This window comes from Gossypium arboreum, chromosome 1 (genome assembly GCF_025698485.1).
Source record: "Gossypium arboreum isolate Shixiya-1 chromosome 1, ASM2569848v2, whole genome shotgun sequence".
NCBI classification, from domain to species: domain Eukaryota; kingdom Viridiplantae; phylum Streptophyta; class Magnoliopsida; order Malvales; family Malvaceae; genus Gossypium; species Gossypium arboreum.
This window is the reverse complement of record NC_069070.1, coordinates 45,827,968-45,855,530: the sequence shown is the minus strand read 5'-3', so window position 1 is coordinate 45,855,530 and position 27,563 is coordinate 45,827,968. Positions and strand designations below refer to the sequence as shown.

The window sequence follows — 27,563 nt, the reverse complement described above, 5'->3', positions numbered from 1 at the left end:
TTTTTCTAGATTTAAACCTAGAGGAATCTCTTACAAATCTCCTCTTTTAAATCGCCATGGTGAAATTATTATTATTATTATTATTATTATTATTATTATCATCATTATCATTTTTGCATCAAACTGTTGTACGTTCCACCCTAAATTTGCAGCCAATGACAACATGACACGTACCGTATTAATATTTGCATTAAGATAAAAGATATGAAGGTAATCAATGACATAGGTTTGAGCATACCATCTGGCACCCAATTTTGCCTTATACCTTTCTATTGAACCATTAGACTTGTGCTTCATCGAAAAAACCCATCTATGTTCAACAACTTTATTTCCTCTCAACAATTCCATTAACTCTCGCATTTTGTTATTTTTAAGAGCTTCCATCCCCTTTATCATATCATTCTCTCACTTATCTCTTATTTCCTTAAACTTTTTGGTATAAGATTTGTGTGAAGATTGCTATGAAAGGCTTTATGGCTTTGGAATCATAAAAATGCCATTTGATCCATGGATCTGAAATCTATGGCACAAATCATTCAAGAAAGTTCCCTTGAGGCATTAACAAAAAAATTCTCAATTTTGTCCTCGTTGAACTCAAAAATTGAACCTTGTGAGTTTTCTTCATTATACAAGCAAGCACTAGCCATATGTGGTAGTCCTTTGTCACATCTCTATTAATCATTAAGGGTTTTCCATTGAGTTTCTGTCACTTATCTCTTATGTAGGATGGTTCTAGCAGTATGTGCAATAATAAGTCCCTATTAAAAGACTTGGACAAATTAGAGTGTTTCTTACTACCTTTAAATTATTGCAAAACTTTATAATCATTTAATCTTGCAATCTTGGTGACAACAATAGATCCATTTCCCATCAATGTGTCCAACATAACACTTCGTCATTCTTCTTCAGTCCAAGTGATAAGATATTGCCTCATTCAAAGGTCAATCCTCCTTCCCTAAAATTTGGGCTCTCACAACATCAAACTCAGAATTGAGGCCGTAGGAAGTTGTAGATATGATCCTTTTCCATGAACTGCTTTAAGGCTGCAATATCTCCTTTGGATGCACTAATAGATATCCATTTCCTACCATAGACCTAATAAGAGACTCAAATATTTAACAACAAATTGATTTTCATGCTTGGTTGTTGAAATTTGTCTTAACTTCACAGATTTGGACAATATCATTAACCTTGGAATATCTCAGCCTAATAAAATCCTAGATCTCTTTGGTAATGACAAGGAACATACATGTATCACTAATCTCCGAAAGCATCGATTCCACAACCATGGAATCCTGTACTTCCTTTTCCTCTAATCTAGGATATTTTTTGAAAGTTTTGTGCCCAAAAAATGACTTAATTTCCCTTGACCCTTCAAAGATGTATAAAGCAAATTGGGGACCATTTCAAATAATTCTTTCGTTCAATCGTTAAAATGACTAAATGATTTTCAAATTTTCAATGATTGAAGTAGTTGTGTTTTGAATCACGGTAGTCTTTAAGGTAGGACTAGTTTTAGTGGAATCTAACATGATTACTTAGAAATAAAGCAAACAAGGGTAAAGAAAGGAGTTGGGAATTGGATGAACAAAAGAAACCAGAAATTCAGCTAGTAAAGAATCTTTTCAAGAAATAACCAAAAACATCTGATATTGTGTAGAGTATTAATATAATCATTAAAAAATTAGAGATGTTACAGACTCTTATGCACATAGTTATAATCTCTTTCACACTAGGGAAAAACATCACTTAACTAGTATCCTGCAAAAATAGGATTCCTATCTGATCTGTACAGTCTACCAAAACTCAAATAATCTAGTGCATTATCCGACAATAGTGTTCAAGCATCATCAATATAAAAACTTTACAATGTTACAAAAAAGGAAATAATACATTTTAAATAAAAATTCATATCTAATCTAAATGCATGGACAAATTTCTATCACTATACCTGAAAATATGTTCATGGAGATATAAAATAAAGTATAGTATAGTAGTTAAGTAGGTACTTAAGCATTCTAATTTATGCAAATTGTTAATAATCTCAGAGAAAGTATGCAGTAAATAAACTTTTTAAAATGATAATGTGTTTTGAATGATTAATTCCTTACTCCTCTCAAAATTCCAGTTATAATGAAAATCAAAGAAACATACATGAAAGCAACACAAGTGAGAGCCCTAGTGAATCTGTTGAAGTTGGCTTCCATGCAACTCATGCAGCAAGGAGAAACACATGCAGTTGAGCCAAGCTTGCAGTAGCTGAAGCATGATGCTGCTGTTAAGTTTCATTTCTGTTTTGTTACTCTAATGATCTTTTTGTAATCAAGTTAGATTTGAAATTAGTTGGTAGCCCTTTCTTGATGTAATTAGGTGTTGATTGACTGAAAATTCAGCAAATCAATATGTACAAGTTAATTTAGCAAGTTTCAATGTAATTTAGTGGTGTTAGGTAGTTGTTTAGGTGAAAACTTGATTGTTTTGACTAGCTTGTCTTGTATATGTAATGGCTTAATGCCTTTGTTCATTTTAAGTTAATGGAAATCAATTAGTTTTCATCCATATACTCTCCATTTTTCTTTGCATTCAATTCGGTTCTATTCTCAAGCAAATTTCTGCTTTGTTTCTTCTCCAAGTCATGAATCTTGCTCTTCAAATTTTAACTGAACTAGCTTACTTGTTGTTCATAACACCAACAATTGGTATCTAGAGCTGTTGTCTCAGTGGACCTGTTACACTTCAGCTTTAAAATCGATGGCTATATCAGGCTTCTCACCAACTGCACCACCAATCTTCAATGGAAAGGGCTATCACATATGGGTGGTCAAGATGAAGACCTACCTATAGGCATTTGATCTGTGGGAGGTTGTAAACTCGAATCCTGAACCAGCACCATTAAGAGCCAATCCAACAGTGGCTCAGATAAGGCAGCATGCTGATGAAAGGACTAAGAGGCACAAAGCTATGTCCTGCATTCAAAATTGTGTATCAGATGTCATCTTCACCAGAATTATAGCCTGTGAAACACCAAAGCAGGCTTGGGACAGATTGAAAGAGAAGTTTCAAGGGGCAGAGAGGACAAGGCAGCAACAGTTATTAAACTTGAGAAGAGATTTTGAGAATCTGAAGATGAAGGAGGAGGAAAATGTTAAATAGTATTTAGATAGGATCACGGGTGTAATAAACAGCATAAGATTGCTAAGAGAGCAGTTCAGTGAAGCAATGATAGTGGAGAAAGTGATCTCTACTTTACTTGAGAGGTATGAGGCTAAAATTTCTTCCCTCGAAGACTCAAAGGATCTGACAACCATCTCATTAACTGAGCTAATTAATGCTCTGTATGCACAAGAGCAAAAAAGGGCCAGCAAACTAGAGGAGCACCAAGAAGGTGTCTTCCAAGCTAAAACTAAGCCATCCTCGAGCACCTCTGCCTACAAAGGCAAAAAGACTTGAAGGTACAAGTCTAAGTCAGAAACTCTAAGAAGAAGGGTCCAACCCTGCAGGCATTTCAAAAAGTCTGGTCATCTTGAGACAAATTGCTGGTTCAGGCTAGAAGTGCAGTGCCAACACTGTAAAAAGATAGGGCATGTTGAAAGGGTTTGCAAAAACAAGGGCAAACCAAGACAGAACCAACCCCAGCAGTTAAAGGTTGAGGCTCAAGTAGCAAAATAAGACAGTGACCATGAGGAGCAAGTTTTTGCTGTGTCATGCTTAGCTGCTCAGGAGCAGGTCACAAATGGATGGCTCTTAGATAGTGGTTGCACCAACCATATGACACTAAATGCTGCTATCTTCAAGTCATTAGACAGAAGCTGCAAAACCAAGGTAAATGTTGGTAATGGCCACTTTATCAAGGTAGAAGGTAAAGGAGATGTGTTGATATGCACTCCTACAGGTAACAAGATTATTTCAAATGTGTTGCTTGTGCCTGAGATTGACAGAAATCTTCTTAGCATAGCTCAACTGCTAGAGAAAGGCTATTCTGTTGTATTCAAGGGTAAAGAGTGTCAAATCAGTGATCCAAGTGGATCCAGGCTCATGTCAGTAGCAATGACTGACAAAAGCTTTGTTGTGAACTGGAATAAGGGTCTACACACTGCCTACACAACCTCACTAGATGAATCTAAGTTTTGGCACTAAAGGCTTGGTCATGCCAACTACAGATCAATAAATCAACTAACCAAGGAAGATCTGGTTGAGAACTTCATCAACTCAGTTGAGAAGGAGGATGTTTGTGAGGTATGTCAGCTAAGAAAATAGACCAGGCTACCATTTCCTTCAAACAAGGCATAGAGAGCCTCAGAAAGGCTGCAGCTTGTGCACACTGATGTGTGTGGCCCCATGAAGACTAAATCACTGAATGAAAGCAGGTACTTCATTCTGTTTATTGATGATTACTCAAGATTTTGCTAGATTTATTTCTTGAAGCACAAATCAGAGGTGGCCTCAGTGTTTTGGAAGTTTAAAGCTGCCGCGAAAACTAAAATAGGCTTCAAGCTCAAGACCCTAAGGTCTGATAATGGAACTGAGTATACCTCAGCTTAGTTTCAAGCCTTTTGTGCTGAAGCAGGCATTAAACAGTAGCTTACTAACATTTACACACCTCAACAGAATAGTGTTAGTGAAAGAAAGAACAGGGGCTTGATGGATATGGCCAGGTGCAAGAATAGGGGCTTGATGGATATGGCCAAGTGCCTATTATTTGAGAACAATTTGACCAAAACCTTGTGAGTTAAGCAATTAACACAGCTGTGTACATTCAAAATAGGCTCTCAACCAAGGCTTTATCTAAGAAGACTCCATTTAAGGCTTGGTTCAGGTTCAAACCTTCACTGGCTCACCTGAGGGTCTTTAGAAGCATATGCTATGCACATGTTCCAGTAGTGAAGAGGGACAAGTTGGCCAAGAAGGCTCAACCCGGTATTTTGGTAGGCCATAGCACAATCAAGAAAGGCTATAGGATCTTGGACCCTTCAACAAACAAAGTGCTTGTGAGTAGAGATACTGTCTTCGATGAGAAATGAATGCTGGAATTGGGAGAAGAATGAGCCAGAGACAGTTACTGAAGACCTTATAGTAGATCAGACTGTGGCTGATCAGAATGGTCCTGAAATAGACATAGATGATGAACCAGTCAAGGGCACTAGATCTTTGGCTGAGATTTATAAAAGGGCTCAAGTGGCTGAGGTAGAACCAAACTGTTTTCAGAAAGCAGAAGCTCACCAAGACTGGAAACAGGCCATGACTGATTAAATCAATATGATTGAGAAGAACTAGACATGGGAACTAGTTGAGAGACCAGCTAACAACAAGGTTATTAGGGTAAAATGGCTATTTCGAGCCAAGCACAATGCTGATGGGAACTTGAACAAGCTGAAAGTAAGGCTAGTTGTCAAAGGGTTTAACCAGAAGTATGGTTTGGATTACTTAGAGATTTTTTCACCAGTGGCCAGGCTAGACACCATTAGACTGCTAGTTGCCTTAGCAGCACAGTCGCAATACAAAATCCACCAGCTCAGTATGAAGTTAGCCTTTCTTAATGAATTCATTAAAGAAGAGATCTATGTTGAGCAACCTCAAGGTTTCGAAGAGGCTGATAAATAGGACATGGTTTATAGATTGAAGAAAGCCTTGTATGGCTTGAAACAGGCACCAAGGGCCTAGTATAGCAGAATTGATGGTTACTTGGTCAGTTTGGGATTTAAAAGGAGTATTAGTGAGCGAACATTGTATTTTAAGAATGAATGAATAGAAACTTAGCTCATTCTATTCTTATATGTTGATGACCTATTGGTGACAGGAAGAGACCAAGAAATGTTGGCTGATTTCAAAGCCAAAATGCAACAGATGTTTGAGATGTCTGATTTGGGACAAATGTCCTACTTCCTTGGCATAGAAATATCCCAAACTCAAAGTGGAATCTCTTTGAGTCAGAAAGTATTTATAATGAATATTCTGACCAAGTTCTCTATGCTGAATTACAAGAGAACAAACATATCAATTGTTATTGGAGAAAAGCTATCGAGCCAAGGTGATTTTGAATAGGTTAGTGAATCTGTTTATAGAAGCCTAGTTGGTTGCTTGCTATATTTGGCTACCAAGATTTATACACTGCTGCAATGAAAATCACTTTAAAGCTGCAAAAAGGGTGTTCAGGTACAGCAAAGGTAGCCTAAGTTATGGAATGCTATATAGGAAGGTTGAAAACTTTAAACTGGTTGGCTATGCTGATAGTGACTGAGTTGGCTCAATGGATGATATGAAAAGTACCTTAGGGTATGTTTTTTCTCTCGGCTCAGCCATTTTCTGTTGGAGTTCGAAGAAGCAATCTATTGTTGCTCAGTCAACAGTAGAAGCAGAATATGCGGCAGCTGCAGGAGCTGTGAACCAAGCCATATGGCTAAGAAAGATCTTAGCTGATATGAATCTGCACCAAAGGAAAGTAACAGAGATCTATTGTAACAACCAATCTGCTGTTGCAATTGCAAAGAATCCAGTATTCCATGGGAGGACAAAGCACTTTAAGATTAAGTTCTATTTTGTTAGGGAGATGGAGCAAGCTCAAGAAGTAAAACTGATTCATTGCAATTCTGAAGAACAATTGGCAGACATTTTGACAAAGCCTCTTAGTGTGTCAAGGTTCGACAAATTAAGAAAGCAAATGGGAGTTTGCAGCATGGAAACCAAAGAGAAGTGTTGAAGTTGGCCTCCATGCAGCTCATGCAGCATGGAGAAGCACATGCAATTGAGCCAAGTTTGTAGAAGCTGAAGCACGATGCTGCTGTTAAGTTTCATTTCCATTTTGTTACTCTAATGATCTTTTTGTAATCAAGTTAGATTTGAACTTAGTTGTTAACTCTTTCTTGATGCAATTAGGTGTTGATTGACTGAAAATTCAGCAAAGCAATATGTACAAGTTAATTTAGCAAGTTTCAATGTAATTTAGTGGTGTTAGGTAGTTGTTTAGGTGAAAACTTGATTGTTTTAACCAGCTTTTCTAGTATATGTAATGGCTTAATGCCTTTGTTCATTTTAAGTTAATGGAAATCAATTAGTTTTCATCCATATACTCTCCATTTTTCTTTTCATTTAATTCGGTTTTGTTCTAAAGCAAATTTCTACTTTGTTTCTTCTCTAAGTCACGAATCTTGCTCTTTAAGTTTTAATTGAACTAGCTTACTTCTTGTTCATAACACCAACAGAATCTTTCTTTTCATTCCAACTAAGCTTTAGCATATAAATATAACTAATCCTACACAGTTGAGAGTCCTAGTAAACCTTTCTTTTCACTTTAACTAAGCATTGAAATTTAAAAATAACTAATTCTACACTTGTACTGCTTATCATGAACTTGGTGGTGAAAGGAATAAGGCCCTTAGAAAGGGATAAAAGTTTTATTACTACTCTCTCTACATTAGGAATTCTACAGAAACAAAATTCTTAGAATTTCTCTTCCTTTATAACTAATTTACTGATTTTTTTCCTAGTTTCTTAGGGTGTGAAATCTAGAACATTAACGAGTAAAAATGGAGAACATATAAAGACCTACCAATGACAAAGTGACATAAAAAAATATGTTCAACAATGTAATATCTCCTTTACCAAATAACACAACTTCTTATTTTATGATTGAGTAGATTTCATTTTTGCCTAAACCTTAGAAGCATCTATTAGAGATTAGTCAATTTATTCCTATAGACTGTGTAACTGGTAGATGATATTTTTTAAGCTGTGAAGTAGAATTAAAGGCTAACCTTTATTCTGTTATCTTATTAGACAACCAATTCAAAATTCTAAGAAAAATAAAAAAACAGATGCCCTTACACCTATATGTTTGCTCTGTTTGTCCATCCAATGCATGAGGTTCTCTCTGATTCGTCCAACAGCTTCATACCATAGAGTGAGAGCAAGGTCTACACCTGTAGGAGGCCATTGGTTTTTCCCACTATCTGCAAGTGGTGCTAGAATGTTTGAAAGCATGTTGCATAGTGCATGATACAACTCACTTTTTCGTTTATGTGGAGCACGGTTAAGAGGATTTGCTTTTGCCACGAAAGAAGCTGATGCATTCAATCCTCCCTCAGTTTTAACCTGGAAACTAGTTATTGTCAAACGTTGGTCATCATGATGTCTTTTTCTTTGAGGTAAGAGAAAAACATAAAAACAAAATGTATCATACCCCTAGCTTTAGGTAGCGCATCCCATTTATAATACTAAGTGTTTCACTTCTGGCAACACTACTATCTATTCGACGAGTATTAGATTCCATGAAAAAGCGCTCAGTTACAGAAGTAAACCTGTGAAAAAAAAAAGAACAATTAATACGTATTAATAGAATAACTTTGGATACCTACTATTAAGCATTTCACCTATTTTTAAAATAAGTTTTTAGTCATAGCTTAGATCTTTAAGAAGTCTAGAAATAATCAAAAACATGATTCTCTTTTGTAGATACATGAAAAGTAGATAGTTATTCTCATGCATAGTAGATTAAACATAGTAAAACAAACAACTAAGTTACAAATAAACTCTTCCCTTCACTCGCTAATATTACCTTTGTTTTGAGTACATGGAAAACCTATTGGGTTTGAGCCAGAATATGTAAAAGAAGGTATTCCATGAACCTAATACCAACCTTTCAATCCCAAATGCTCTAATTTAAGACATCCAATATATATTCCAAGACTGTTCATGAGAAAAAAAAAAGGAAAATAGAATAAATCCCCTAGAGATGTCCTCTAGTAGACAACATTATTACCATCTTTTGACGTATAGATCTGATTCTTCATCAGATATTTCTCACTAATGGGAAAGGGGAAATATCATCAAACAAATTTCTTCCAAAAGATTTCATCAACCGTTTTATACTGGTATGACAAGTACAACATAAACAACATCCCCATCAAATTCTAATGCCACCAAACAATAACACAAGTACCTGATCCGAGATAAGGCGCCTAAGAGTTGTGCAACTAAGTCAAGAAGGAGACTCCGCAAATCAACTAGTGAGGGATAGTCAACCTGACTAACAACCCTATAATAAGAATGCATTTTCAAATCAATAATCCAGCGAGATCAAGCTAAATAAATTGTTCAAAAAATTAATCTATGCAAACCCTATATTATAATAATACTTCAATGACTATAATATAATTCATGACAACGAATACAAGCTAATGCCTATAATTTTTATATAACACCTGAGCACTAAAAAGAACATAATTAAATCCATAACTTCAATTTGAGCAAGTCTAGACTCATCTTTTCACTGCCTTACCTGTCAGCATTGATTAACCAATCAAAAACAAAGTTCTCAAGACCAGACCAAAGCTTCTCTGCAATGAAATTCTAACATTTCACCAAAATTTCAATAAACAAATGTAGAATTGCAAATGGGAAAAAATGGAAATGAACAAACCAGTAAGTTCTTCTTGTGGACAGCACTCAACAAAACGAATACAAGCTGAACAGAAAATGCACTCCACAGCAAGCTGGTCCCCATAATGACAAATTAAACTCACAGTGAATTAAACAGAATAATTAAAACCATTAGGCAAATTTAAAAAAGCTAAAAGGTAAGCATCATTATATAATGGGTCTAACATTCATATTTAGTTTCCTTTAACTTGCTATTTCTTTCTTTTGGATGGAAAAAAGACACTTTTTACAAGCCATTGAATGAATTAAAAAAAATGAGCTTTACGTAGTAAAATCTATAAGCTATTAAAGAATACAAACCTTTCTCTGGAAAGTAGATGCATCATTTGCACCCTTTGGGGGTTCACTACAACCAAGATCACAAAAGTAAAAGTAAGACAATGAAATCCTATAGTCATAAAACAATTAGAATTAATGACCATATGACTTGATTAAACGACATTAACTTCACATTGGCTTAAAGAAAACATGAGATGATTGATTATTAATTATTGAATTAAGTATATTGATACTCATACTTAACCTGTAAAGTAAAGTCCACTTTAACTCAAAAGCCTTACTATTTTGTCCCACTAAAGGCACTTCACAAGTATAGGTTTAAGTCTCCACATATAAATTATAACAAATCCTCTAAGTTTTTCAAACCAGGATTAGGGTGTTACAAACTCCCCCATTAAAGCTTGACATCCTAACTAAACCCAACATAAAACATACGAAACCAAAATCAGACAAAGAGTTGGGATTCTAGAGATGGCTCTCATTATGTAGCATTTATCTCTCTCAGGGTTTTAGAGGTGCTTTTCACGATATAACATTTACCTCCCGTATTCTAACTTAATTGATTTGATACTACTTTTAGATACCCAAAATAACTTACAAGGTACTATCCACTTCAAACTAAAAGTTTGACGATTTTTCCCTAAATGTGCATTGCAGGCATGGAATTAAACTTTACATATTTATCATAGTAGATCTTCAAAGTTTCCCAACATAGTAATAAGGTGTTACAAGCTTTTTCTGATTAAAGTTTGACATCTTTGTCAAGCTCAACATAAAGTAAACAATACTAGGATCACATCATTTTAGAGGTGGCTCCCACACAACACATGGCTCTTATATTCTTATTGGTTGTTTCTCTAGTACCATTAACATGTGAGGTATTGTTAACTTTGACATAAAAATCCTTATAGTTTTGTGTGCGTGTGTGTATGTATATATGATAGTGGATCCTTTGAACTTTTCCACTCTTTTTTTTTTGTATGAAAAGTAGTATTAAACTATCAATTTCGTCTTGTTTTACTTTAAAACAAGATATCAATCAATAATATTACAGTTAAAAATAATATAAGAGACAAATGATACTAAGACAAATCACTATTAGAAACTAAAAATAGATTTTAGAATAAGAATTTGTAAGAAGAGTTAAATGGTAAAGTAAATAAGAAAATGATCTACCTTTCTCGCCATCTTAGAAGGGTTTCTAGAAGAGGAATAGGCATATGTTGTGCAACCATAGCCAAGGAATCTAGTACTTGTTCATAAGCAGGGTCGGATGGTCGAAGACACTGTCCATCCTAAAATTTCAATAGGAAGAACAAAAATATATTTTTAAGTGTATAAAATGCTAGAACCGAAATAACAAAACACTACGAGAATGAAAGAATGAAATTCTATGTATTATACACCATCAAATAATACATATATATAGGGGTGAGCAAAACTCGATTTGATTCGAAAAAATGAAAAAAAAAGTTCAATTCCAAGTTAATTGAATCGAGTTATTGGAATTATTCGAGTCAACTCAAATAACTCAGTTCGAGTTTCGAGTTCGAGTCTTGTTGAATTTCACAATTTGAATAACTCAAATAATTCAAATAATAGAATGGTGTAAATACATTTTGATCTCTATCAACTTTGAAAATGAGCAAATTGATTTCTCTTAACAAAATTACAAATAAAATCAAAATATTTATAAAAATTTCAAAATTTATATTTAAAAATATATAATTTTTTAAAAATTCTAAAAAATATTTAAAAAAGTTACAATTTTAAAATGTTTCTAAATAATAATTTTGGGGACCTAATTAATGATTCAAATTTATCATACTCAACTATCTTATTTTTATTATTTTTCTTTGAAATATTTTTCAAATATATAAATGGTTTGTGCTCTAACATAGAATTTGTTATACTATAACAATGTTTTTATTTGACAATTTTAAATTTTTTTTAATTTAACTCGAACAATTTCACTCTATTCGAATTTTATCCTGATTCGAAAAAATTTCAAATTGAGTTAGGATGATAAAATAGAACTTGTGAACTTTATTAACTCGAAATTTTTCATTCAATTCGATTGAATTATATATATACAAGTTAGAACCTACTTTATGAGGAAAGAAATAAAATCAAATCAAATCACAATAAAATCAAATCCCTAATAATTAGCTAACCTACAATTACATATCTACACATTCTTTAACACTCTCCCTCAAGCTGGAGCATGGATATTAATCTTGCCCATCTTGTAACAAATATAATTAATACAAGGTCCATTAAGAGTTTCTAAAAGATATCTCCTAATATATCTCTTATTTTGACATAACTTATTGATATAAGTTTTTATTGAATCTTTTCACGAGTGAAATGACAGCCGATTTCAATATGCTTGGTTCGCTTATGAACTACTGGATCGAAAGATATATAGAGAGCAACTTGATTGTCACACCATTTTTTTACTAGTAATGACACTTTAAAACTCAGTTCATTCAACAACTATTATAACCACATAATATCACACATAGATTGTGTCATAACTCTGTATTCAGATTTTGCACTAAACTGGGAAACTACACTCTGCTTCTTGCTTTCCAAGAAATTAGATTCCCACACAGAAAAACACAAAAATTTATTTATCTATCTTCAATCTTACCCAATCTACATATATGAAGCATTCAATATATATGTTCCCATAGTTCTAATATAGAAATCATGAATTGGAACCCCTTTTAGCTAACATAAGATTTTTTCTAATGCTACCCAATGTGACGAGTAAATGTGAGATAAGTCAATTTCCTAACTAGTCCGCTATACCTCTCAGGATCCTCAAAAGGATCACTATCTTTCTACATAATTTGCAAATTGGAATCCATCAGTATGTAACAAGGTTGGCATCTCGACTTTCTAGTTTTTTTCAAGTAAGTCAAGGATATATTTCCTCCTAAACAAGAACATACCTTTCTTACTCCTAGTAACTTCAACTCCAATAACATATCTCATCTACCTTAAATCATTAATTTCTCTTAAACAAGAACATACCTTTCTTACTCCTAGTAACTTCAACTCCAATAACATATCTCAACTACCTTAAATCATTCATTTGAAAATAAGTATAAAAGAATGATTTCAAAGCAAGAATGTCAACATCATCACTCCTTGTAATAAAAATATCATCAACATAAACTACTAGTAGAATTATACTTGGCTCCGAGTGTTTGTATAAAACCAAGTGACCACAACAACTTTTTTTTAAACCAAAATCTCAAATCACCTCACTAAAACTTCTAAACCATGCTTGTGGGATCTGTGTCAAGCTATATAAGGATTTTCAAAGATGACACAGCTTCACACACCATCTTCCCTTGGCACAAAATCGAGTGGTTGTTCTATATAGACTTCCTTCTATAGTTTACTATGCAAAAAGGCATTTTTTATATCAAGTTGGTACAAAGGCCACTAATATGTCGTCGTCATAAAAAAGAACAAATACACAGAAGTCATCTTAGCCATAGGATAGAAAGTGCCCAAGTAACTAACCTTATAGGTCTGAGCATATCCTTTATTAATAAGATGATCTTTTAGCCACACAACTAATCCATCATAATTAACTTTGAGTGTAAACACTTATTTATATCCAATAACCTTTTATCTAGTAGGAAAATTAACCAATTCCCAAGTACCATTACTATCTAAAACAATCATCTCCTCTATTATTACATCTCACCAACCAAGAATACACAAAGCTTCTCAACAGTTTTAAAAATTGAAATAGAGTTCAATGAAGCAATGAAAGAGCTAGCAACATGAAATAATTGATCATAAGAGCCAAAAGAGAAAATGTGATAAGTAGACTATCATTTACCTTTTCGAAGGGTAATGAGAAGGCCAATACTAGTGTTACAGGTCATGCAAGGGAGCCTGCGACCAAGGCACACTTGAAAGATCCATCTTGTTCACAAAGAGGTCATTTGGCCCAATAAGATTGATCCATTACTTGGAAAAATCGTAGGCCCATCTACATAGCCGAGTATATATGGAAAGTAATATTAGAAGATTTGATTTTGTAATCTTAAATGACATTGTAGCAAGACCCCTTAAGAATCCCAATTTGTAGATTGCCTTTAGTCTCGACCATTGATGTATTTTAATTTGTACCATTGGATCTAGGGGAGCTCAACTATAAATAGAAGTCTTTCCCCCTCATTTGTAATCATTTCATACTTAAGTAATAGAATACTTTGAGAGCATTGACTTAAACACTTTGTGAGTATTTCTTTCTTGTGGATTTTATGTTATTTCATTACTCTTTTTTCGTTGAGTTGTTTCTACTTTATTTGCGACGCCTTAGAAATTTTATATCAAGAACTCTCATTTTGTGAAAGTTAGGCTGACTTACATAGATTTGGACCTAAGAAATGGCCTAAGGCTGCACGGATTGTGAAACGGAAATTCTAACCCCATGAGAACTGGTATCAGAGTCAAGGTTTCGAAGACACCCAGCAAGATGTCAAAAGGAGTGAAAGAACAAATTGAGACTTATGGAAGGGAAAGAAAGCTATCCAATCGAGGGATACAAAAAGAGGAATGGTCAATCTCAACTAATTCATAGGGGATGTGAAGGAAACACTCAAAATAATGGAGGGATGCACCAATGAGCTGGACTCAATGAAAGAGAAACTCAAGGAATATATGGTGGAGGCCCTTAGCTCTAATATGGGTCCATTTCAAACACTCCTCAACAATACTATTAGCAAGTTGATAGAAAGGAATGAGACTCTAAAAGCTGTGATGATAACTATGAAGGTAGAAAATGAAACTACGGTGACATCTTTGAACACAAAAATTGAAGAGCTCGAGGGGGAGCTCACTATGTGTTGATTTGTTGTGGGAAAGAGGTGTTGGGTACGACACCAAACTATAAGATTTTTATGTCCCCAAGCAGGAGAAGTTCGATGGGGTAAGGCCTGTGAGGGAAATGGACAACTTTGGAGATGGAGTAATACTTCCGTGCTATACGTATTAAGAATGATGATGCTTAGGTAATCATTGTTTCTATGTATTTTACTGATGTTGTTTTGTTTTGGTGATGTTATAGGTCTATAAAAGAAAAGCAAGGTGGGATCGAAATTAGAAATTGGGAGGAGCTCCAAAAAGAGTTCAAGGTTTTACCCATAATATGCCGAGAAGGAGGCCTAAGCTAAGTTGTGTTGGTTTTCGCAACAAGGCACAATTAGGGAGTATGTCAAGGAGTTTAGTGAGTTGATGCTCCAACTCACTAATCTAAGTAATAATGAGACATTATTCTTTTTCACTGATCTAAGTACTAACAAGGCACGATTTTCGTAAGAATTGGAACGTCGTGGAGTTAAGGAACTTACTAAAGCCATAACTATTGTAGAGTCGCTTCTTGAGCTGGGTGCTAAATATGTGGAAAAATATAAGTCTTTTAAGTTCAAATTCAGACCAAATGGAAATGATGGAGGAGACAAAAATAAGTCAATAAGGAATGACGATGGTAAGACCCAAACTGTTCAAAAAGCTAAACTAGACAAGGCTTGGGAGAAGAAAAAACCAATGAGTTTCTTTCTTTTTAAAGGCTTGCATAAGGTATGGGATTGTCTAAAACGATCTTTGTTTTTTCCGTCAACAGGGATAATGAGCCAGAAAAAACACCATTGAATTTTAGTTCAACATTGAATGGCGTCGAAGTTAAGAAGGGTCATAAGAGAAAAATGTTGATGTTTGTAGACATTATTGTGGCTAGTAGATGATTAAGTGCACTTGTTGACACAAGTGCATTAGATTTATTCATGTCTAAAGAGCCTATTCAGAAACTTGGTCCTAAGGTTAAGAAAGAATCGAGTTGGATTAAGATGATGAATTTAAAAAGCGTCCCAACAATTGGTGTTGCAAAGAGAGTCGAACTTCAACTCGATTGTTGGACTGGTAATGAGACTATTGAAGTAATATCATTTGATGATTATGAATTTGTGGTTGGAATAAATTTTCTTGGCTAGATTAATACATTTCTCGTTCCTTTTGTCGATTGTATTTACATCTTGGACTCGTGTCAATTTGTGGTTCCAATTAAACGGGATGACAAGGTGGAAGCCAAAGTACTATTGACAATCCAGTTCACTAAGGGAGTACTCAAAGATGAAGTTTCCTACTTAGCAACCTTGAAAGTCGATGAAATTATCAAACCCATTAGTGAGATGCCTAAATAAGCAGAATAGTTACTACAGTTTTTTTAGATGTGATACTTGTCGAGTTGCTCAAAAAGTTACCAACAAGTAAAGAGGTGGATCATAAGATCTAGTTGATCCTAATACTGAGCGACTAGCTAGGGCCCCTTATCAAATATCTCCTCTAAAATTAGAAAAGTTACAAAAATAATTGAAGTAACTTTTAGATGCTAGGTTCACTAAACCAACTAAAGCCCCATTTATCTTACCAATTTGTTTCAAAAGAAGCACGGTGGGTCATTAAGATTGTGCATCAATTACTGGGCATTAAACAAGATCATTGTGAAGAACGGGTACCTAATTCTACTCATTGCAAATTTGTTTGATCAGTTTGGTAGCGCAAGGTGGTTTACCAAGTTGGATTTGCAGTCAAGGTACAATCAGTCAGGATAGCTGAAGGGGAGGAGCCAAAGACTGCTTGTGTGACGCGTTATGGCTCGTATGAGTTCCTTGTAATACCTTTTAGACTAATGAATGCTCCAGTGACATTTTGTACCCTAACGAATAAGGTACTTCAACCTTTTTTAGATCATTTTGTGGTTGTTTATCTTGATGACATTATGGTGTACAGTAAGCAACTTGGGAAGTACATGGAACATTTAAGGGAAGCATTCCAAACCTTGTGTGAAAATGAGCTTTATGTCAAAGAGGAGAAATGCTCATTTTCTCAATGCGAAGTACGTTTCTTAGGTCACATTGTAAGAGGTAGGAAGAATTTGGATGGATGTGAGCAATAGGCTATTATTGATTGGGAACCATCTATCAAGATAATAAAGTTGTAGTTTTTTCTTAGATTGGCGAATTATTATCAACGCTTCATTGAAGACTACCCTAGGATCACTGCACCCTTGACAAATTTGTTGAAAAAGGGAAAGATACGAGACTGGGTCCTCAATGCCAAAATGCCTTTAATTAAATAAAACAGGTAATGAATGAGCTTATTCTTGTTTTTTCATATTATTTGAAACTGTATGAAGTACATGCGAATACATCAAACTATGTAATTGGAGGAATATATAAGAATTCGGTTGCTTTTGAGAGTCGAAAACTTAATGATACAGAACGTCAAGATACGGTTCAAGAGAAAGCAATGACCATAGTGGTGCATTGCTTGTGCATATGAAGACACTATTTGTTAGGTTTCAGGTTCATAGTATTTATAGATAATGTCACAAATAGTTAACTTTTTACCCATAAAAAGTTGTCTTCCAAGCAGGCTTGTTGGCAAGTTTTCTTGGCCGAATTTGATTTCAACATTGAGTATGAGCTAGGGAAAGCGTAGTGGTTGATGCATTGTGCTGAAAAAAGAAGTTTGCAGCAATCAATCAGCCTGATAGCTTTCTATTGGAATGCATTCAAGAGGGATTGTCCCATGATCCTATGGTCAAAACTTTGATAGAGTTTGCCGATGAAGGGGAAATAAGGTGATTTTGGCTTGAAGGAAAATTGTTGTACACTCAGGGGCATCGCTTTTATGTGCCTTAATATAAGAATTTGTACAAGAAAGTTATTAATGAGTGTCATGATTCGAGATGGGTCGACTATCCAAGTATGCAACACATAATTTCTTTTTTAAAGGAAAATTATTATTCACATAGGTTATGATATTGAGACCTATTTGGAAACTTGTCTAATGTGCCAACAAGACAAGGTAGAGTTAAAGACTCTGGCTAGATTATTGCAATTTTTACCTATTTCGAAATTCTCATGGGAGACTTTATTTATGGATTTTATTATTAGTTTGCCTAAATCTAACAGGTTTACGAGTATTATTGTTGTAGTGGACATATTTTCCAAGTATGGAATCTTCATTCCAGAAACCAATGAGTACCCTGTTGAGGAGGCATCTCATTGGTTCATTTGACATGTAGTGAAATATTGGGGCATGCCACATTCTATTGTTAGTGATTGAGATGGGCAATTCATTGGTTGTTCTAGAAAGAGCTGTTCAAGTTGATGGGATCAGACTTGAACTTTTCCACTAGCATGCATTTGTAAACCAATGGACAAACTGATAGAGTAAATTATTTCCTAAAACTGTATCTGCTACACTATATAAGTGCCATACAAAAGAACTAACCGAAGATTTTGGATATAGCCTAATTTTCTTATAACTTGCAGTAAAGCGGGGCTACAAATTAGAGTCTATTTAAGATAGTGATAGGGGAACAATCACTCACACCCAACGTTGTTGCAACCTGTTATGCAGAACCAAATTCAATAGCTTAACAATTTTTTGAAGGATTGGTAGGAGTAGAATGATTTAGCCAGATATTGCTTATACAAGGCAAGTAAGTGCAATAAGAAGTGGGCTTATCAGACTCGTAGGGATGTATAATTTTAGGTTAGTGACTCAGTCCTTTCAAAATTACACTTGATTTTGCACTAGAATGGCTTGCACGAGGGATCTTTTCAAGTTTTGAAAAGAGTAGGGAAGGTGGCCTACAAACAAGAATTGGCAGCGAAACTCAAGATTTATCTGGTGTTCCATGTTAGTATGCTTAAGCCTTTCCATAAGGATCAGGAAGATCCAGATGATCTACGTCTATATGAGTGCCAATAAGGGTAAAGGTCTCCTATGATCATGAATTTGAACACATAATGGAAAACCGGGTGATTCAATGGAAGTACTATAAGCTAAAACATGAATATATTGTTCAATGGAATGGATATTTTGACAATGAAGCTAGTTGGGAACCTGTCGAGGCTTTGTGGTAGTTTCAAAACAAGATAAACTAATTTCATTTCGAAGATGAGATGAGTGTGTCGTAGAAACATATGGGGGAGAATGTCACGAGTCATGCAATGGAGCCTGTGACCAAGGCACACTTGAAAGATCCATCTTATTCACAATGGGGTCATTTGGCCTAATAGGACTGGCCCATTGCTTGGAGAGATTGTAGGCTCATTTACATAGCTCAGTAAATATGGAAGTAATCTTAGAAGATTTGATTTTGTAATCTTACAAGATCTTAATATTAGAAGATTATAATCTTAGAAGATTTGATTTTGTAATATTAAAGGATCAAGATCCCTTAAGAATCCCAATTTTTAGATTGTATTTAATCTCGATCATTAATGTATTTTAATCTATACTGTTGGATCTAAGGGAGCTCAACTATGAATATAAGTCTCTCTCACTTATTTGTAATCACTTCATACTTGGGTAATAAAATACTTTGAGAGTATTTACTCAAACACATTGTGAGTGTTGCTTTCTTTTTTTTTTATTCTTTCGTTGCTATTTTATCTTTGAGTTGCTTTTGCTTTATTTTTAGTGGCTTGGAGAATTTTTATCGAGAATTCTCACTTTATGAGTTACTTAAGGCTACGCGGATTACAAGAAAAAAGTTTTAGCCCCCTAAGATTAGGATCAAGTTGACTAGGAACAAAATCTTCTGACAAAGAGACTGGTGGCGGGTATATGTCTAGAAGTTTTTGCCATCTTAAATAAAAATGAATGATTAGTAGTCAAGTTGTTTCATGTTCTAGCATACCTATTTTAGAGGAGCTAACAAAACAGTTTACAATATATAAAAATATATCATCATCTTCTAAGGAAGTATTATAAACATACGACACAAGATAAAATGGTGTGTTTTCAGGAAAAGTGACATCAATAGATACAAGACACCTTTTAAGATAAGAAGAATAACATTTATAACCCTTTTTCAAATGAAAATAATTAAGAAATATGCACTTAAGAGACTTTGGGTCCAATTTTGTAACTTGTGGACAAACATCACAAACAAAGCAAGTGTTACCAAATATTTTGGGCACAATAGGAAACAAAGGTTTTGAAGGAAAGAGGATATTTTAAGGAATGTTAGCTTTAAGAAAGAAAGATGGCATACAATTAATAGGAAAAGAAAATGTTAAATCGGCATCATCCCAAAAACATTTAGGAATACTCATTTGAAAAAGAAAGGCTCTGGCTACTTCAAAAAAGTGTTTGTTTGTTCTTTTATCTACACCATTATATGACGAAGTATCAACGAAAGATGGTTGATGAATAATACCATTCTTTATTATAAAAGTTGAAGGTATCAAAAAATATTCCTTTGCATTATCACTTCGCAAAATATAACATTAACATTAAATTAAGTTTTTATTTCAGCAAAAAAGGTACAAAAAAATAAAAAATAATTGAGAATGATTTTTCATTCACAAAAATAACAACATAACAAAACTCAGACATTGAAGTAATAGGACTCGAACCCCAAACATCGAAATGGACTAATTCAAAATTAAACTCAACTCTTTTATTGACTTTAGGAACATAAAGTAGACGGTGATGTTTAGCAAATTGACATCGCTCACAATCTAATGATGAAAAACATTGAAATTGAAAACACAACTTCAAGGAATGTAATGACGAATGACCTAATCGATAATGTACCTCAAAGGGAAACTCCATGCTAGAATATGCGACAACTCTCGAACTTTTGTATCAAGTATATAAAGACCGCCAAACTCATAACCCCTACCAATAATATGTTTCGTCATAAGATCCTGAAAGAGATAATGATCAAGAAAAAATGATACAAAATAGTTGAACGTGTAAGCTAACTAATAGATAATAAGTTAAAAGAAAAATCGGGTACGCTTAACATAGAATTGAGGGAAATAGATAATGTAGGATTAACAATACTAGATCTAAAAACACGAGAGGTGGATCCATCATCTAAAATAGCTTTAGGAGTATGTGTATTGGGTTTAAGGGTTGAAAAGAGATTTGGATTACTTGTTATATGATCTATAGCACCAGAGTCAATGACCTAGTTAGAGGATAACGAAAGGAGGCATTTAGTGGAGTTACCTAACTTGGTAATAATAGTGATAGGATGAGCAAATTTTTTAGATGATGAAATGGTTTCAATACTTGTTGTTGGAACATGTGTTAACTGTGCTCTTCTAGCCTTATTATGATGCTTTAGGCAATAATGCTTAGTGTGGCCAAGCTAGTGACAATAGTAGCACACAACTCCCTCTATCTCGCTATTATCACCACTTTTGTCATGACTAGTTGATCCTCGTATCTTATTGCCATGACTCATCAAAACATTACTATGAGTATGAGCAATACATGTCATGAACCATATCTTGTGAAGGCATCCTGTAGAGATGAAATTTTAGAACCCAAAAGAATGTGAGATTTGGTAGCCTCAAATTCTAGAGGAAGATTAGAAAGAAAACTCATAACCACAATTTATTCCTCCTAAGATTGTTGCACTTTAACGTCAAAACTAAATGAAAACAACATATTGATTTCTTTATACGCTCTCTTGAAATCCATGAAATAAGCTGTGAATGATCTATCTTGCTTCTCTAGACAATAAAAGGCCTAACACACTTCGTACATACGAGATATGTTACCTTTCCTTGAGTACAAAAAGTCCAAATAATCTATTAGCTTTGTTTTCACAAACTCATAATAATTGATTAAAGAAATTACCTCATTATCAATATAATTGTGAATTTGCAAAAATAGTTTGGTATCGTCTCTTAGCCATGTCTACTTTTCTCATCAGTGAGTAAATCATCAATCAAGTGATTGTCTTTGTCAATGCTTCTCAAATGGATAAAGATCATCTTACTCCAATCAAAATAATTGGTTCCGTTGAGCTTATGTTTTGTAATTTTTGACATTATATGATTCATCTCATTCACCTTAACTTTCATCTCCTCTAATGTATTTCTCAGTAAACAAGATAATTGAAATCATACCAAAACGAGCAATCCAATCCAAGTCAAACAACAACAAAAAGGGTATTGAAACAGTAACCAAAACTTAAGTAGTACCAGAACAATGTGAAAACTCAAAAACAACAAACGACCCATAAGCCTTTCACTGATTGAGCACTCAGCCATTTAGCTATGCTCGAAACAGAGAGTGACGTTAGGGACGAAATTTGGTGGTTAAAAAATGCTCCACATCCTCATGCCCACACATGTCGGATCGTGAAAATGAGCTATTGACCTTAAAGTGGTGCCTAAGCTTCACACGCAAGGTTTCAATAGTCGAAATTTACAGATCATGTGAAGAGATGACGGTGCACCTCTTTATGCCAACGATAAACCCAAAAAGTCACTTTGCACAAGTGACCCACAAAAAATCCAAACTGTTCGCGTTCAAAACAACAAAACACAAATTCACTAAATTTAGCCGAAAGACTCTGATACTTAGAGGCTCTAACACCATATACGAAATGCTAGAATTGAAATAACAAAACACTAGAAGAAAGAGAGAATAAAATTCTATGCATTATACACCATAAAATAATACACAAATACATATATATATATATATATATATATATATATATATATAAGTTAAAACCTACTTTATAGGAAAGAAATAAAAAGAATAAAATCAACTCCCTAGTAATTAGCTGACCTTCGATTATAAATCTACATATTCCTTAACATTGAGATAGACTAATCCAAAGGGAAAAAATCAACATTCATTAGTTATACCATCAAATCAAAATTCAACAATTTTTTAATTTTTAAACCAAAAATTAAATCAAACAATTCAAACCAATCTTCAATTTTTTCAATTTTTTTCACAGCCCTACTATCTTCAACTAAGGTGGAGGAAGAAAAGTAAGCAGAAAGTCAACCTTCCTTCTCCTCCAAACTCTTTTTTATTTTATTTATGACACTATTTAAATATTTTGCATTATAATTATAAAAAGATTGTTTTGATTTCTCAAAGAAATCTATAAACTATAAATAAAAGGGCACTGGGGCCTTCCTTGATTGACTTGTGTCTTGTTAATTCTTTTTCACATTCTAAGAAAATGATAATATTTTAATTTTGTTCTCTCTACTATATTTAGATTTAATATTTAATTTTTTATTTTAATTTCTAACCTAATTTAATTTTTATATTTTTAATATTATTAATTAGTTCAAATAATTAATATCATCAACTATTTATATTAAGATATTGAGGTAAATTTTATTAGAACTATTAAAACAAAAGTTCTATTTTGACATTTATAAGTATTTTTAAAACATTATGTTTGCTAACAAATCATCAAGAGTGCTAATTATTATTATTATTTGAATAATCTCATTATATGTTCTAATCATATCTATTTTTTTTATACAATTTTAGAACTACTCATAGTTACTCCTAACCTATAAATAGGAAGATAATGTGCTTCGACGCACTCGAATTCACATCCTTTTGTATTGACAACAATGCAAATACCAATCGAACTAAGACTCAATCAACAAAAGTGTTAATTATTTAGACTAACTAATAATATTATGATAATTGACAGCAATTTAGATCAAATAAAAATATATAAATTAAATCATAATTTTAAGCATAGTACAATGATCAATACTATAAAATGACTTAAGAAAATATTATACCTAACGCAATCATTCATTAAATATATTATAAGTTAATGTATTATAGAAAATTAAATATTCAACACTTTTCAATATACTTTTTATGGATTTATATATATTACATATTTGAATATTAAATTTATTGTTTGATATTAATTTATAGTGCATAGAAAAATGAGGCAAAAAATTTTATCACTTCAATTTATTATGATTTTAATACAAATATTTGGATAGTTGAATTTTTAACAAAATTCAAGTTACTCGCAAAAATAGAGATTTCATATATTTAAACCGAATACGTATTTTATTTTTAAAAATAAATTAATAAAATTTAATATTTTCGAAAATCTAATTAATGTATCTTATTTCGTATTGTAATTATATAAAATAAACAAAAAAATATTATCTTTTCTTTTCAACTATATCTATACTTAATTTTCTTATATTTTGTATTTTTTATCTTTTGAGTAAAAAGATAATTATAGAAGTCGTCAGCTTTCATTTTAACAAATTAAAAAATTGAAATCTTAATAACGAAAAAATTGAGGTAAATTCTAATTTTATAAATTTGTAACTTAATTTAGTAATAAGTTGATTTCTTTTCTAAAAAATCGTTCTTATTTAAACTTTGGGAATTTTTTTCCACCGTTTTTTATTTTTTTCTTTTAAAATTCAACAGTTTAATATTAAAAATAAGATTTAGTTTAGAGGACAGTATGTTTAACTACGATTAGTATAAAAGCAGAGATGACGATAAGATTATTTATTATAACAATATTTTAGCATGAAACAAAAATTAAACTAAATATACCATATCACATTGTACTGCACTCAATTACCCATTTAAACTCCACCTAAATTTTTAAAAGATTTTAAGCCATCATTAAATTTCTTATGCGGACGTGTGTGCATATGATCAAGTAAACTATACTCATGGTAACTCTAAAAAAAAGTTTGTCTTATTATGATTACTTTAATTTTTTTAATTTAATTACTCTAATTAAAATAAAATTTTGAATTAATTGCAACCATTAAAAGTTTAGTTAATCGCTAGAGGATTAAGATTATCAACAATCTTCTCTCAACTGAGAACCCCAACATCCCCTTTCTGTCATCAATGCCTTCGCGGCCTAAGCTACAGCACCGTCGTTCGACCTCCAATTCCCTTCGGTCGTGCTCACTGTTGTTGTCCGCTTCTATTCTTTCTTTCACTGTTGTTGCCCCCTTCTATTCTTTCTTTCTTTATTTGTTGATTTTAAAACCCCTGGTTGTTGCTTCCCAACTCACCGCTACCATAAGTCCCCTTCTTTGAGTTCCACTTTGAGTTTTTTGGAACTCTTCAAAATAAGGGAATATATTTTTATTTTATTTTCGATTGAGGCTTTTTGGTTATTGGCTCACCGTTGCTGTTGTTTGAGTATGATAATGGGCACAGGGACTTCAATGGGTGGGGTGATGGTTCACGAAAATGGCGATGGTTTAGGAAGCAGTAAGTGATGGTGATTAGTTGGGAAGCGACAACCAGGGACAACTCAAAAGCTATGTTCTTCCTTTTCTTGTTTTTGTTTCTCAAAAGATTAAGACTAATGTTGAACACAACGGTGCCTATCCTTTTTCTTATAGTGTTGAGTCTGAGATTCTTGGCACCGCAATTGCTTTTCTCCATTTCCAATCCAAAGCCAGATCCGGATTCATTATCGAAGGCGATGGGACCAAAATCCATGTCTGTAGGGTCGTAGGCGTGAGGAAACAAAGGAGACCAAAGCATGCTTTGGGTGTAATCAAAATCAAAGGTAGAGTTGTCTGGGAACTTTCAAAGAATCTCCCTTGACGTTGTTGGAGCTTAGGCGGTAGTGGCATTGGTGGCACGAATGGGAGTTAGAGTTTTCAGTTGAGGCTAGGATTTTCCGTTAGTGATTAACGAAATTTTCTGATTAATACAATTAAATAAATCCTATATTAGAGTGACTATGATGTAGTTTATCCTTTATGATTTTACCTTCGCATGCTTCAATGCCTAGTACAGACCTTTAATCTTAAGCAGTGCAATTTTCACAGTTCTTACTCCTTATCTTGTTTATGATTTAGGTGGGTTAGATAAACCATAAAAGAAATTCTACTTTTAATGAAATGAAAATTTTCAACATTTAAAATAATTATTTTAATTTTACTTAATATAAAAAATTTTAACAAAAGAGCGTTGAATAAGATAAGTAAGTATATAACTACTTATCACTGACAGTAAAAAATATTAAGTTAATTTTATTTTATTAAAAATTTTAAAAATAAGATATTCAAAGTGCCATATATATTTTATTCAAAATTATCTAAAATAATATAAAAAATTATATTAATAAGATTAAAATTTTTAAAATTAATATTTACATTTATCAAATAATATACTTATATTCACTAATTTAATAAATTTAATATATATAAAACTTAACAGTAAATATTCAAAACTTAATTTTTAAAATTTTAATTTTTCAAAAACTTTGTAGTTTAATCTAACCCCATTTAAAATTTGTGTGCATTGTAACGACCCACACCAACCTCATGTAAAACAAAGCCAATCCACATTAGATACTACCACCAAGGACAAGAGTGGTTTTAATTCATAAGATTTAAGCATGACAGTGCCGTTATAGAACAACAATATTCTTATCCGAGCATTTTACTCGTTATAGAGAATAGTCAAACTCATGTTCTAAGAACAAAGTATGCGCATCTAATTAAAAATTCCTTACTCCACGAGTTTAAAAGAATTGTCATTTATAAGCAAAATCCATTCTTCTTCTATGAGAAACCACTTTTTAATTCAAATTTTGGTTTTAAACAAAAAAAAAAATTAAACTGTGAGATTTTAATTCAAAATTTTAATTTTTTATTTTTAGAAAAATATTTTTCTAATTGAATTACTTTTTTATCCATCTTAAAATTTTCAACAATGATCAAGTTTTCTAAAAAAACTTTTTTCATATAAAAAACATTTTTCAAACCAAATGTGTATTTTCTGCAGGCCCAATACTATACTCCAAATCTTTTTTCACTAAAACATTTCCAAATGAAAGAGGTTTTGAGTTAAAACATAATAGAAAAAGAAAAGAGAAAAACCTGAACTTGAGCTGTTTCGATGCGGCGCCTAGCTAGAGGAAGGAACCGCTGTAGCAATGCATCTACGATCAGCTTGGCAGCACTTCCTGCCTTCATTTTTTGTCGCTTTTGTTCTGAACCTACAAATTTTCAAAACATTAAGAAGAAAATAGTGTTCAAAAAGCAATTACAATATATGTATGTGTATTTGCTAAATCAAAATGCAGGAAACGAGTTAAAAATGGGAAAGAGGTGGACAAAGTAATAACCAAATTTAGGGTTCGTATGAATAATAAAACATTTTAAATTTGTAGAAAGATAGAGATGAAGAGGATCAGACCTGTTGTTACTTCCTTTTTCCTGATCGATGATGGTTAAAGAAGAGTTTAATGCTTTTGATTTTAACGTCTCTAATTAAAATTATTGGCTTCAATTTGATGTCGGTAATTAAATTAATCGAGCTTTTTGAATTAAAAAAAAAACTAATCGTCATTTTTCTCTTTTTCTTTTTATGGAAATAAATAAGGCGTAATTTCAAACTGCAGATACGATAAATTCGGTTTGAATCCATCAAATTTTGAAATTTTTTTGGTTAAATTAGTCTAATTTGATTAACTATATTATTAATTATTAAACCTTATTTTCAAAAAAAGTAATTATAAAAATATATAACTATGAATATAAAAGAAATTAAATATTTTAGTATATTTCAATATAATAAAATGATATTTTTGTAGAATATAATAAAATGATTTTAAACTTGACATATGCAAATTTAATTAATGAGATACACTCTAAAATGACATTGTTAGTAAAAAAAATGTTAGAATTTCTTTTTTTTTCATAGTTTTGCTTCTGCAAGACAACTTGGTATGTTAGATGTGTTTCCAAATTCTACATTAAATCGGTATGAATGAGGAGAAATGCAATTTGGTTATATAATTTCTAAAAAAATAAAAAATTAGAACCTAAGGTTTTACATTGGAATCAAAAGTTTATTGGTGAGAAGTGAAAGGGTAAAAATATCATGTAGGTCTTTTTATCGGGAGTCAAATCTCATTTTACCTCTTTTACTTAGAAAATAAGTAAATTAATTTTTATAAGTTAGATAAAATAGCAAATGATTCTTTTTGTTTAAAATTTCAT

The 27,563-nt window shown here is 32.8% G+C and overlaps 1 long non-coding RNA gene across 1 annotated transcript; it reads right to left on the bottom strand.

Moving 5' to 3' along the window:
- Positions 1-10,886: 10,886 nt before the first annotated feature.
- Positions 10,887-26,902, bottom strand: LOC128293143 (uncharacterized). The gene is made up of 3 exons (XR_008283221.1): positions 26,758-26,902; positions 26,439-26,557; positions 10,887-11,009 (listed from the first exon to the last, which is right to left on the bottom strand). It is a non-coding gene; the product is annotated as an uncharacterized LOC128293143 (long non-coding RNA).
- Between the last annotated feature and the right edge of the window lie 661 nt (positions 26,903-27,563).